General features: G+C 47.7%; 1 protein-coding gene across 5 annotated transcripts in view; it reads right to left on the bottom strand.

Annotated features, from left to right (window-relative positions):
* APBA2 (amyloid beta precursor protein binding family A member 2) overlaps window positions 1-4757 on the bottom strand; it is a 791677-nt gene extending 786920 nt beyond the window's left edge. For 4 of the 5 annotated variants that reach the window (XM_073586914.1, XM_073586913.1, XM_073586916.1 and 1 more), the window contains exon 1: window positions 4565-4754. The gene's annotated coding sequence lies outside the window, so the exon portion shown is untranslated. Of the gene's footprint in view, window positions 1-4564 lie in introns of all 5 variants that reach the window. The other variant, XM_073586917.1, reaches the window with a different exon arrangement.
* Window positions 4758-10506: the final 5749 nt, after the last annotated feature.

Here is a 10506-nt window from a genome sequence, read left to right as displayed (position 1 = left end):
CATTAAAATTTTGCCCAGGTCCTCACTTTGTCTAAAACTGGCCCTGATTATAATCCTACACTTGAATCAATATCAGACATGTCTGTGATTTTTTTCTTGGACCACTCAGCCCGAGGAGAAAATCGAACATGTGCAGAGCCACATAGAATATTATGGGTATGAGTGCTATCCGAGAAAACCACCATTAGCACTTGTCCGAAATAATTCATCATGTGCACAAGCTCATAGTTGCTGAGGCACAGGTTTGCAAATTTTTCTGAATGTGTTGGATTTTTTATCGCTGGTTGAAGATTGCTTGCAAACCTCATGCAACTGCAACTTGTTTGGAATTTGGCTGTTTCTTTACAGCAAAATCAAAACTCTAAAATATTCCTGCATCGACAAGCTTCACGAATGTTTTTGATCGAGCGACTTATCTGAGAATTGCTGTGACGCGACACATGTAGCCGTAGTCTCCGAGCATGCTCATGTGCTAACAGAGTGTCTTCGGCGTGCTCGAAAAATATATTTGAGCCCCCGCAGCTGAATGTTTTGCCTGTTTGCTAGATAATCCCTGCATGTGTTAGACAGCAGAAAGACATGCAGCCACGGCGTCTCAAAGATATTTTTCAAGCACGTCGAAGACACTCTGATAGCACATGAGCATGCTTGGATAAAGCTTTATCCGAGCGCGGTCACTCATCACTGCTAGGGACACATAAGACAGTCTAGTCATAAAGGTTACACATATCTGTAACATATTTTCCCATACTTTTAGGCTACACTACATTCAGACAAATGTTGCCATTCTTGGACCGACCAGCGATGTCTAGGCCTATGGTGCTCCATCAGCTTGTCCGCAACGTATACACAAGCTCTCTGCCATTGAAATTTGCCCTGTTTCTGATGAGACTAGCACTTGCTGGAATTTCTAAATTACTCATCCATAACATTCCATGTGCTGTACGTGTGCAGTCCGCAGCGCCTGAATTTGTCTGAATCAGGCCTTTCTAACATTCACTTTCAAACTAATGTACAGTACCCATGTGATATTTTACTATTTTGGTTATATGTGGCCAAAAAAAAACATTTTCATCGGTCATCAAACAATGAATGTTCATAAAGTTTTAATGGAAGGGTGAACAGCAGTAAAAATAAAGGTTTGCATCTAAGGATTGTCAGACACAACACAATGTTAGTTACGTAAATAAACAAATTCTCTCAATCACTGACACTTGAAAATATTGAACTCCTTGGCCACCATTAACACATGCCTTCCCAATTCCATAGATGGATCCATATCCCGCAGGGCATCGGATAATGTACGTGCCAGCGCTAATGTGATATTTGATTACATGTAGAGCGACTATGGAGAAAACAAGATGAACCAAACGCTGCCGTTCTTTACATAGACCTCAAAAAAGCAATTTATCTAATGCTGCAACATAACTCTTTGTAGTGTCGTAACATCATAAAATGCAGGTAGGTATAGAAAAAAAGCAATATAATGGAGGGAAATGCGCAGCGCTGTAGTATGCCGCGGTCTTTCACATCAGTAAACGTAAGAGCAAAAGCACATAATACTAGAAAATGATGATAGCACTCTGCATATTATTCCTGCGTTATAGTCAATATTACAGCAAGAGCACTATAGCATTAGCTATGGAAATGCAGCCATCCCATCTTCCATAAACTGGGAGCGACTGACCAGCAGAACAAGTGAGTGAAGAATGGTGGCCGCTGACCTAGAGATGACAGCTTAATGGAACCATTTGTCATCCAAGAAGCAAGCCTCCGCTGAGAGCCATAAAGCTAAAAACCTGAGCCACAAGACTTACTAGCAATGCAGGAGACTTACTAGAATTAACACTTGGGTTTCATTAACAGTAATCATTCTGGTGCCAGCAGGCAGGCGCCTAATGTATGACCGCCATTCATACCAGGGGCAAGGATGCCAATAGGTTTAGATGCAAGTCGGATAATATTCTTTACATTAGATTACTAAGGTCAGATTTGTTATGTCAAAGGAAATGAAAGAAATAAATGGGCTGTAAATATTCAATGTGTGACAACAGCATGTAAAGCATTGGGGTGGTGACTGGTGACTGTAACAGACAGCACTGGATTCATCGCCTACAACACATGCATGAAGTTTACATATTCTTCAAGGGCTGGTGCTGGATTCCTCCCACACTTTACAGAAATAGGCACAGCTTCATTGATTTCCTATTAAATTGTATGTGCCTCTATAGGTAAATTAGACTGACAGCTTTCTCATGGGCTAATGTGAGTACAGCGGCACTCTTAAGGGCAATGCATAAGGCAATAATATATATACAAGTTGGGCAGCAAGCAATTGACTGTAAGCTCTTCAGGAGGAGGGAGGGTGACTGCACAATGTCCACTCTGCTACACTATGTAGAGGCCAATCTTACACTTCCCAGGGATCATCCTGCCTGTAGCTTCCTGGCTGTACCCTCATGCCAATGCCCTCCTGCCTGTATGATCCTGCCTGCACCCTCCTGCCAGTACCCAACTGCCTGCACCATCCTGTCTGTAGCAGATACTCCTGCATGTACCCTCCTGTCTGTACACACCTACCTGTACCCACCTGCCTGCACTGCACCATCCTGCCTGTATCAGACCCTCCTGACTGTACCCTTCTTCCTGTACCTACCTGCCTGCACCATCCTACCTGTAACAGATACTCCTGCCTGTACCCTCATGCCTGTACCCACCTGCCTGCTCCATCCTGTCAGTACTATCCTGCCAGTAGCCTCATGCCTGTTACAGAAACTCCTGCCAGTACCCTCCTGTCTGCTCCATTCTGCCAGTACCCTACTGCCTGCACCATCCTGCCAGTACCATCCTGCTTGCACACTGCCTCCAGTACCATACTGCCTGCTCCATCCAGCCAGTACCCTCCTGCCTGTTCCATCCTGTCAGTACCCTCCTGCCTGCTCCATCCTGCCAGTACCCTCCTGCCTGCACCATCCTGCCAGTACCATCCTGCCAGCACCATCCTGCCAGTACCCTCCTGCCTGCTCCATCCTGCCAGTACCATCCTGCCAGGACCCTCGAGCCTGCTCCATCCTGCCAGTACCCTCCTGCCTGCTCCATCCTGTCAGTACCCTCCTACCTGCACCATCCTGCCAGTACCCTCCTACCTGCACCATCCTGCCAGTACCATCCTGCCTGCACCATCCTGACAGTACCCTCCTGCCAGCTCCAACCTTCCAGTACCCTCCTGCCAGCTCAATCTTGCCAGTACCATTCTGCCTGCTCCATCCCTGTCAGTACCATCTTGCCTGCACTATCCTGCCTGATCCATCCTTCCAGTACCCTCCTGCTCCTGCCTTTAGCATCCTGCCTGCACCTTCCTGCCTGTACCCTCCTGCTCCTGCTTGCACCCTCCTGCCTGTACCACCCTGCCTGTACCTTCCTTCCAGTACTCTCCTGCCAGTACCATCCTGGCTGTACCCTACTTCTCCTGCCTGCACCATCCGGCCAGTACCCTCCTGCTCCTGCCAGTACCACCCTGCCTGCACCATCCGGCCAGTACCCTCCTGCTCCTGCCAGTACCACCCTGCCTGCACCCTCCTGCCAGTACCCTCCTGCTCCTGCCTGCACCCTACTTCTCCTGCCAGTACCACCCTGCCTGCACCATCCGGCCAGTACCCTCCTGCTCCTGCCAGTACCACCCTGCCTGCACCCTCCTGCCAGTACCCTCCTGCTCCTGCCTGCACCCTACTTCTCCTGCCAGTACCACCCTGCCTGCACCATCCGGCCAGTACCCTCCTGCTCCTGCCAGTACCACCCTGTCTGCACCATCCGGCCAGTACCCTCCTGCTCCTGCCAGTACCACCCTGCCTGCACCCTCCTGCCAGTACCACTCTGCCTGCACCCTCCTGCTCCTGCCTGCACCCTCCTGCCAGTACCACCCTGCCTGCACCCTCCTGCCAGTACCCTCCTGCTCCTGCCTGCACCCTCCTGCCAGTACCACCCTGCCTGCACCATCCGGCCAGTAACACCCTGCCTGCACCCTCCTGCTCCTGCCTGCACCCTCCTGCCAGTACCACCCTGCCTGCACCCTCCTGCCAGTACCCTCCTGCTCCTGCCTGCACCCTCCTGCCAGTACCACCCTGCCTGCACCATCCGGCCAGTAACACCCTGCCTGCACCCTCCTGCTCCTGCCTGCACCCTACTTCTCCTGCCTGTACCATCCTGCCTGAACCATCCTGCCAGTACCACCCTGCCTGCACCCTCTGCCAGTACCCTCCTGCCTGTACCATGCCTTGGCAGCCCGGTGCCCAGCAGCTGCCCCTACCCATGGACCAGTCACCGCATCCCCAATCTCCATGTAGCAACAGATTAGCAGACATGATGCAGGACCCTGGCGACATCGCACTGGGAGCCATCAGCCTCTTTCCATCACGTACACTGGAGAATAATCACTAGGACCATCCCCAGATCCCAGTGCCAGGATGGTCTCTGTACTTTCCGGTCACTTCCACAGCCCTCTGTGCCTGCACACAGCGCAGCCTTCCTGGGCAGGGCAGGTGAGAGCCCCTTGTGAGGTGCCTACCTGTGCTCGCAGCCCCTAGTGCGTCTCCCTCTGCGGAGGGTCCGGATTGTCAGGCAGCAGTCAGCTCTTTTGTGTTCCTGCTTCCCAGCCACACGCTGAGACTACTAATGAACCCAGGAAGCTGGATACAGAAGCTGGTACAATGGCAGCCCTGGAATCTGTGTGAGGAAGAACATGGCCCCTGGCTGAGAAAGGAGAAGAATGCACGAGAGAGAGTGAAGGGAGGGGATGAGGCTGTTACCATGGCGACGGCTGCTGCCCCATCCTTCTCCTTCTCCTCCTCCTTTAGGCCTGTGTGCCTTGTAGTAAAGAAATACAGTGTGAGGAGGAATACACTGGAGGGGAATGTTTATCTACATCTGCTCCACTTCACCCTGACTCATCTTTTTCTCATACATTTGCATTTTCTACCTAGGGGGTAACCAGAGGGCACAACAAACCATCCCAATGTATGAAATGCCCACCTTATTATCTTTTGTAATGTCTCCCTCTCCTTAGATGCTGCACAGCCATTACTTGAGTTATTCGCCATCTCTTGTTTATGAGAGAACTGCTTAAAAGATAATTCCCCAATGTAATGTCAGCATGTCTTAAGTCAAGAGGTGTCCTAATAATACATGGGCAACTGAGGATTAGCAATTTACTGCTATAGAACAGTGATCCCAGTCCAGATCTGAAGCAAAACAGGTCAGGATGTTGGATCAGAACTATAGAAAGTCAAGATGTTGGATCTGAACCAGGGTAGGTCAAGATGTTGGATCTGAACCTGGGGAGGTCAAGATGTTGGATCAAAACTTTAGGAGCTCGGCAATTTGGATCAGAACTAAATAAGGATGCTACACCCGGTCCCCGTCCTGGCGCTGCGCCCAGGTCTGCCGCTGTTACACCTGGCCCCCGTCCTGGCACTGCATCCAGGCCTGCCGCTGCTCTCCGTTCTGGGCACTCACCTCGAGCCTCTCATGCTGCTGCTCAGCGTTCTGTCCTCCCTCCTGCATCCTTCTCCTGGCGTCCTGTGAGGAGATCTGTAGCTAAGACTATTAGGGCACACCCGCCCGCTCTCTTGCCTTCTTAAAGGGGCGGCGTGCATTATTCAAAAAATGCAATCAACCAATGGTAGCGCACTGGCTGCTATTTCTGGCCTCTCCTCCATAGGGAGAGCGCCGGAGCAACGAGTATCTATCATTGCTACATCCGGTTCTCATGCTAACCTGTCTGTGCTGCGTCTGCAGTCTCTGTGCATTGTCTAATGCTCTCTGTTTCCACAGCATATCAGTATCCTGTGTTACCTGGTTATATCAGCAACCATCTGGGCCTAAGCCATCCCGTTCCACCTACAGCCATCCGAGTCCAAGGACTGTGTGAAGGTCACTGGAACCGACTCCTTACCAACTAACCGGATCCAGGACCCAGCGTATTACGGACTCTGCTGTAACTTTTGTTATCCCTTTTGGTTCTGCTGGGACATCTGCCACGTGTTCGGGGTCTAACTGGAGGTAGCACCTGTGTCCTCCGGGTATTCCATTCTGGCCCTGCCTGAGGGGCTTTACTACGGGTGCCCGGGGCTCACTAGTCACGCCCCCTTCGGAGCCCCCCGGACCGTGGTCCCGAGGTTCCACTTAAAAAATAAAAACGAATGTGAACTTCACCATCTCTGCCTCTGCTTCCATTCGTTACAAAGGATAATATGTTGAATCATAACCGGAGGAAGTCAGGATGTTGGATCAGAACTGGAGGACAGGATGTTGAAACAGAATCAGAGGACTTCAAGATGTTGGATCAGACCTGGGGGAGTTCAGAATGTTGAATAACAATCAGAGGTGCTCAGGATGTTGGATCAGCCCCGGGGGAGTTCAGAATGTTTGAACAGAGCTGGAGGAGGTCATGATGTTGGATCAGAGCAAGAGGAGAACAGGATGCTAGATCAGAACTGGAGGAGCTCAGGATGTTGGATCAGACCTGGAGGAGTTCAGGATGTTGGATCAGAATCTTGGATCAGAACCAGAGTGTCACAATGTTGGATCAGCACTGAAGGAGGCCAGTATGTTGAAACAGAATCAGAGGAGCTCAGGATGTTGGATCAGACCCGGGGGAGTTCTGAATGTTGAATCAGAATCAGAGGCGCTCAGGATGTTGGATCAGCCCCGGGGGAGTTCAGAATGTTTCATCAGAACTGGAGGAGGTCAGGATGTTGGATCAGAACAAGAGGAGGACAGGATGCTAGATCAGAACCGGAGGAGTTCAGGATGTTGGATCATAATCGGAAAAGATTAGGATGTTGTAACCGTAAAACAGATGCAGCATAGTCCAGAGTCTATAGAAACACCCTATTTTGTTTCTTTGAAGAGGGTCCAAAGTAGAGTGTCTTTAAATTACCTCCACATGTCTTTTTAATGAACTTCTAAAGAGCAGAAGATATAAAATATTCAGGCAATGCATTTTGATTATTATCATCATCAGGGAAGATACAGAAAAACTTCATGTAGTGATATAATGTAGTGAGAAATGTACGCTGAAAATACAATAAAAGCAACAATAAAACACCAACCACACATTAAAATAGATGTAATAATGATATTACTTGGTCAAGAGGGTGGAGGAGAATGGAAACAAGGAAAGATGACTTGGTAGTGGGGAAAAAGGATCTAAGGAAAGATGAGTTGTGAAGAGTATGCTGGAGAAGACCAGGAAGTGTAGAGCAGAAAGGAAACAACAAGAATCGGCATGGAAGGTGAAAGGAGCCAGAGAAAAATTGATTAGAGGTAGAGATGAGCAACCCCATCCCTATCGAATGAAATTCATCACACATTGACTAATTCATATTAGGGCTGATAAGAGATTAAATACTAAAGCAGATTGTACTTACCTCGGATATCAGAACAGAGGTCAGCGGCACCGCAGAGGCAACATAAAGATAGATGAGCGCCTATGATGGATGAGTATAATGTGCTTTATTATTTTTGAACCCCTTGCCTCAGTTTATTATGTTTTTGGTCTGGATATATCTCAGTGCTTAATAAACAGCAATCTGGGCATTTCTGATTTGAATCAATTTTATGTAGACTAAGTGAAATCTGCCAGCGGAATTGTGTAAATATTCGCTCATCTCTAATGAGATAAAGACAATGAGTAAGTGACAGTTGTTATGAATACATTCATAAATAGTATAGAAATTTCTATAAGCATGGCAGAAACAACCAATGGAAACCATGTAAGTATGTACAGTGTATTTAAAGACAAGTACAATAAAAATAATAGCAATTGAAAAGGGAGCTGCCAGCAATGGATCTTTATGATTTGTATGCCCAAGTTCATATGGCGTAGCAGAACATTCCTCAGACAACCATTAATAACGTCATTGATGGCAGCCAAGGTGCATACAGTAGGTACGGAAAGTATTCAGACCCCTTTAAATTTTTCACTCTTTGTTTCATTGCAGCCATTTGGTAAATTCAAAAAAGTTCATTTTTTTCTCATTTATGTACACTCTGCACCCCATCTTGACTGAAAAACACAGAAATGTAGAAATTTTTGCAAATTTATTAAAAAATAAAAAATAAAATATCACATGGTCATAAGTATTCAGACCCTTTGCTCAGACACTCATATTTAAGTCACATACTGTCCATTTCCTTGTGATCCTCCTTGAGATGGTTCTACTCCTTCATTGGACTCCAGCTGTGTTTAATTTAATTGATAGGACTTGATTTGGAAAGGCACACACCTGTACGTTCAATTCCCAATGTAAGTGCGGGGATTTCTGCACGTGGCGGTCATACTTGATACTGAATAAATCAAGATGTTTTATAAAATTTGTTTCCATTAACAAGTTTGTAATGGAGAGGCGTCTATAAGATAACCCCATAGACATATTGTAAAAAAGACGCAGCAAGAATGAAGTCCATTAATTGAAATAAACACACCCCACCCTCATTTTCCCATTTATTACTGTAAAAGTTAAAATAATAAAAAAAAGATTCCTCACCTGTCCGACGACAATCTGATCTGATTGTCCTAAAAACATGTCCACCTCTGCAACATCTGGACTACATGGCTGAGCAGTGGCATAATGCAACTGCTCAGCCATCAATCCAGGGTACACTGAGCTGCAGCTTCAGTGTTGAGCGGTAACATGATGTTACCGCCGGTCACTGCCAGTTGTTCCCACGATCAGTTCAGTGTGAACTGGCCGATGAACTTTGGTAGCCTTAATTATGTCACCACTAGCACTGTGAGAAATTTTTCATGGTTAAAGTGGTGATCTCTTTGAGGTCACCACAGCTTTTCGGGCCATTAACAATGAGCTGCCCGTGGAAGCAGCAGCTTCAGTAACCTGCAGTAACTTCAATGACATCACCGCGGATAACTAAAGCTGAGATCTGATAAACTCCGGGAAAAAGGTGGAAAAGGTGGGATTGTATGCGGATGACCTGGTGCTCTTCCTGGGGGAGATTGGGCGTTCCCTTCCCAGAGCGATTGATCTTATCAATGGTTTTGGAGAATTGTCGGGCCTCAAAATTAATTGGAGTAAATCTGTAGTCATCCCGCTGCTGGATAATATAACAGTAGATACACTGTCTGGTCTACAAGTAGTATCCAAATTTAAATATTTGGGCGTCATAATCAATCAAAACCTGATTGGAGACCTTAGGGACAATATATACCCCCTGGAAGAAATGATGAGGGAGAAGTTTGGGATACGGTCCCGACTCCCCCTATCTGTAGCGGGTAGGATCGGACTAATTAAAATGATAATTCTCCCAAAGTGTTCAATTCGGGTCCCTAAGGCTACTTTCACACATCCATTTTTTTAAATCCGGCACGATGCGGCGAAAATTGTGAAAACCGGATCCGGAATTGGATCCTGTTTTTACACATACAGTAGAATGTAATGATCGCCGCATCGTGCCGGATGGACATGCGGCGCCTCTGGGTTTTGCCGGATACGGTAAACATGCGCCGTCCGGCGTCTGCAAAAAACGTTGGCTGCAATGTTTTTTTGCAGCGCCAGACCGGCTTTTTCAACAGTGCATGCCCGGGCACTGTGAGTTTTAACCCCACAAGTGCCCGGCGCGCATCTCTCTCTCTCTCCCCCTCCCCTTCTCTCTCTCCCCCTCCCCTTCTCTCTCTCCCTCTCTCTCTCTCTCCATACGCTCCATACCTTTCTTTGGCTGGCTCTCTCGTCCCCCGCTGTCTCTCTGGCTGCTCTCTCGTCCCCCGCTGTCTCTCTGGCTGCTCTCTCGTCCCCCGCTCTCTCTTTGGCTGCTCTCTCATCCCCCGCTGTTTCTCTGGCTGCTCTCTCATCTCCCGATCTCTCTCCGGCTGGCTCTCTCGTCCCCCGGTGCTGCGGCTCCTTTAAATGTCCTCCAAGCCACATCAGGCGCCGCATGTACATCCGGTGTCACCGCTGCAGGCCGGATCCAGCGGCCCGGCTTTTCGCCGCACGCCGCCGGACCTCTGACACCGGATGTGTGAAAGAGGCCTAAGGGTTTCTTTAGGAAACTCCATAGTTTGATGGCAATGTTTATATGGGGCTCATCCAGACCAAAATTAAGTATTAGCTCCCTACAGAGACCTAAAAAACAAGGTGGATATGCAGTGCCCGACCTCTTTTTATATTATCTAGCTGGTCAATTACGGTACTTAAAATGTTGGTTAACTCAAGATAAACTCAATAATGCAGAATCTCATCTTATGCACTTTCTGGAAGGACATACGTCATGGGCAATATTGGAGGGTTCATATAGACCATCTCGGGGTTTGCTGTTTGCACATAATTTAGCAATACAGGTTTGGCGAGAGAGTAAGCATACTGTACAGTTTACTGATCAAGTGGGAGAGACTCGAATATGGAATAATCCTGAATTTCCACACCTTCTGAATTTGCAAGATCCAAATTTCTGGAAACAAAATGGAATAGTGTCGTTCAATCAGATTTTTGAAAA

The sequence above is a fragment of the Dendrobates tinctorius genome, unplaced genomic scaffold, assembly GCF_039654945.1.
Source record: "Dendrobates tinctorius isolate UK_male_01 unplaced genomic scaffold, ASM3965494v1 ptg000097l, whole genome shotgun sequence".
Taxonomy (NCBI): Eukaryota; Metazoa; Chordata; class Amphibia; order Anura; family Dendrobatidae; genus Dendrobates; species Dendrobates tinctorius.
This window is presented reverse-complemented; position numbering and strand designations above follow the sequence as displayed.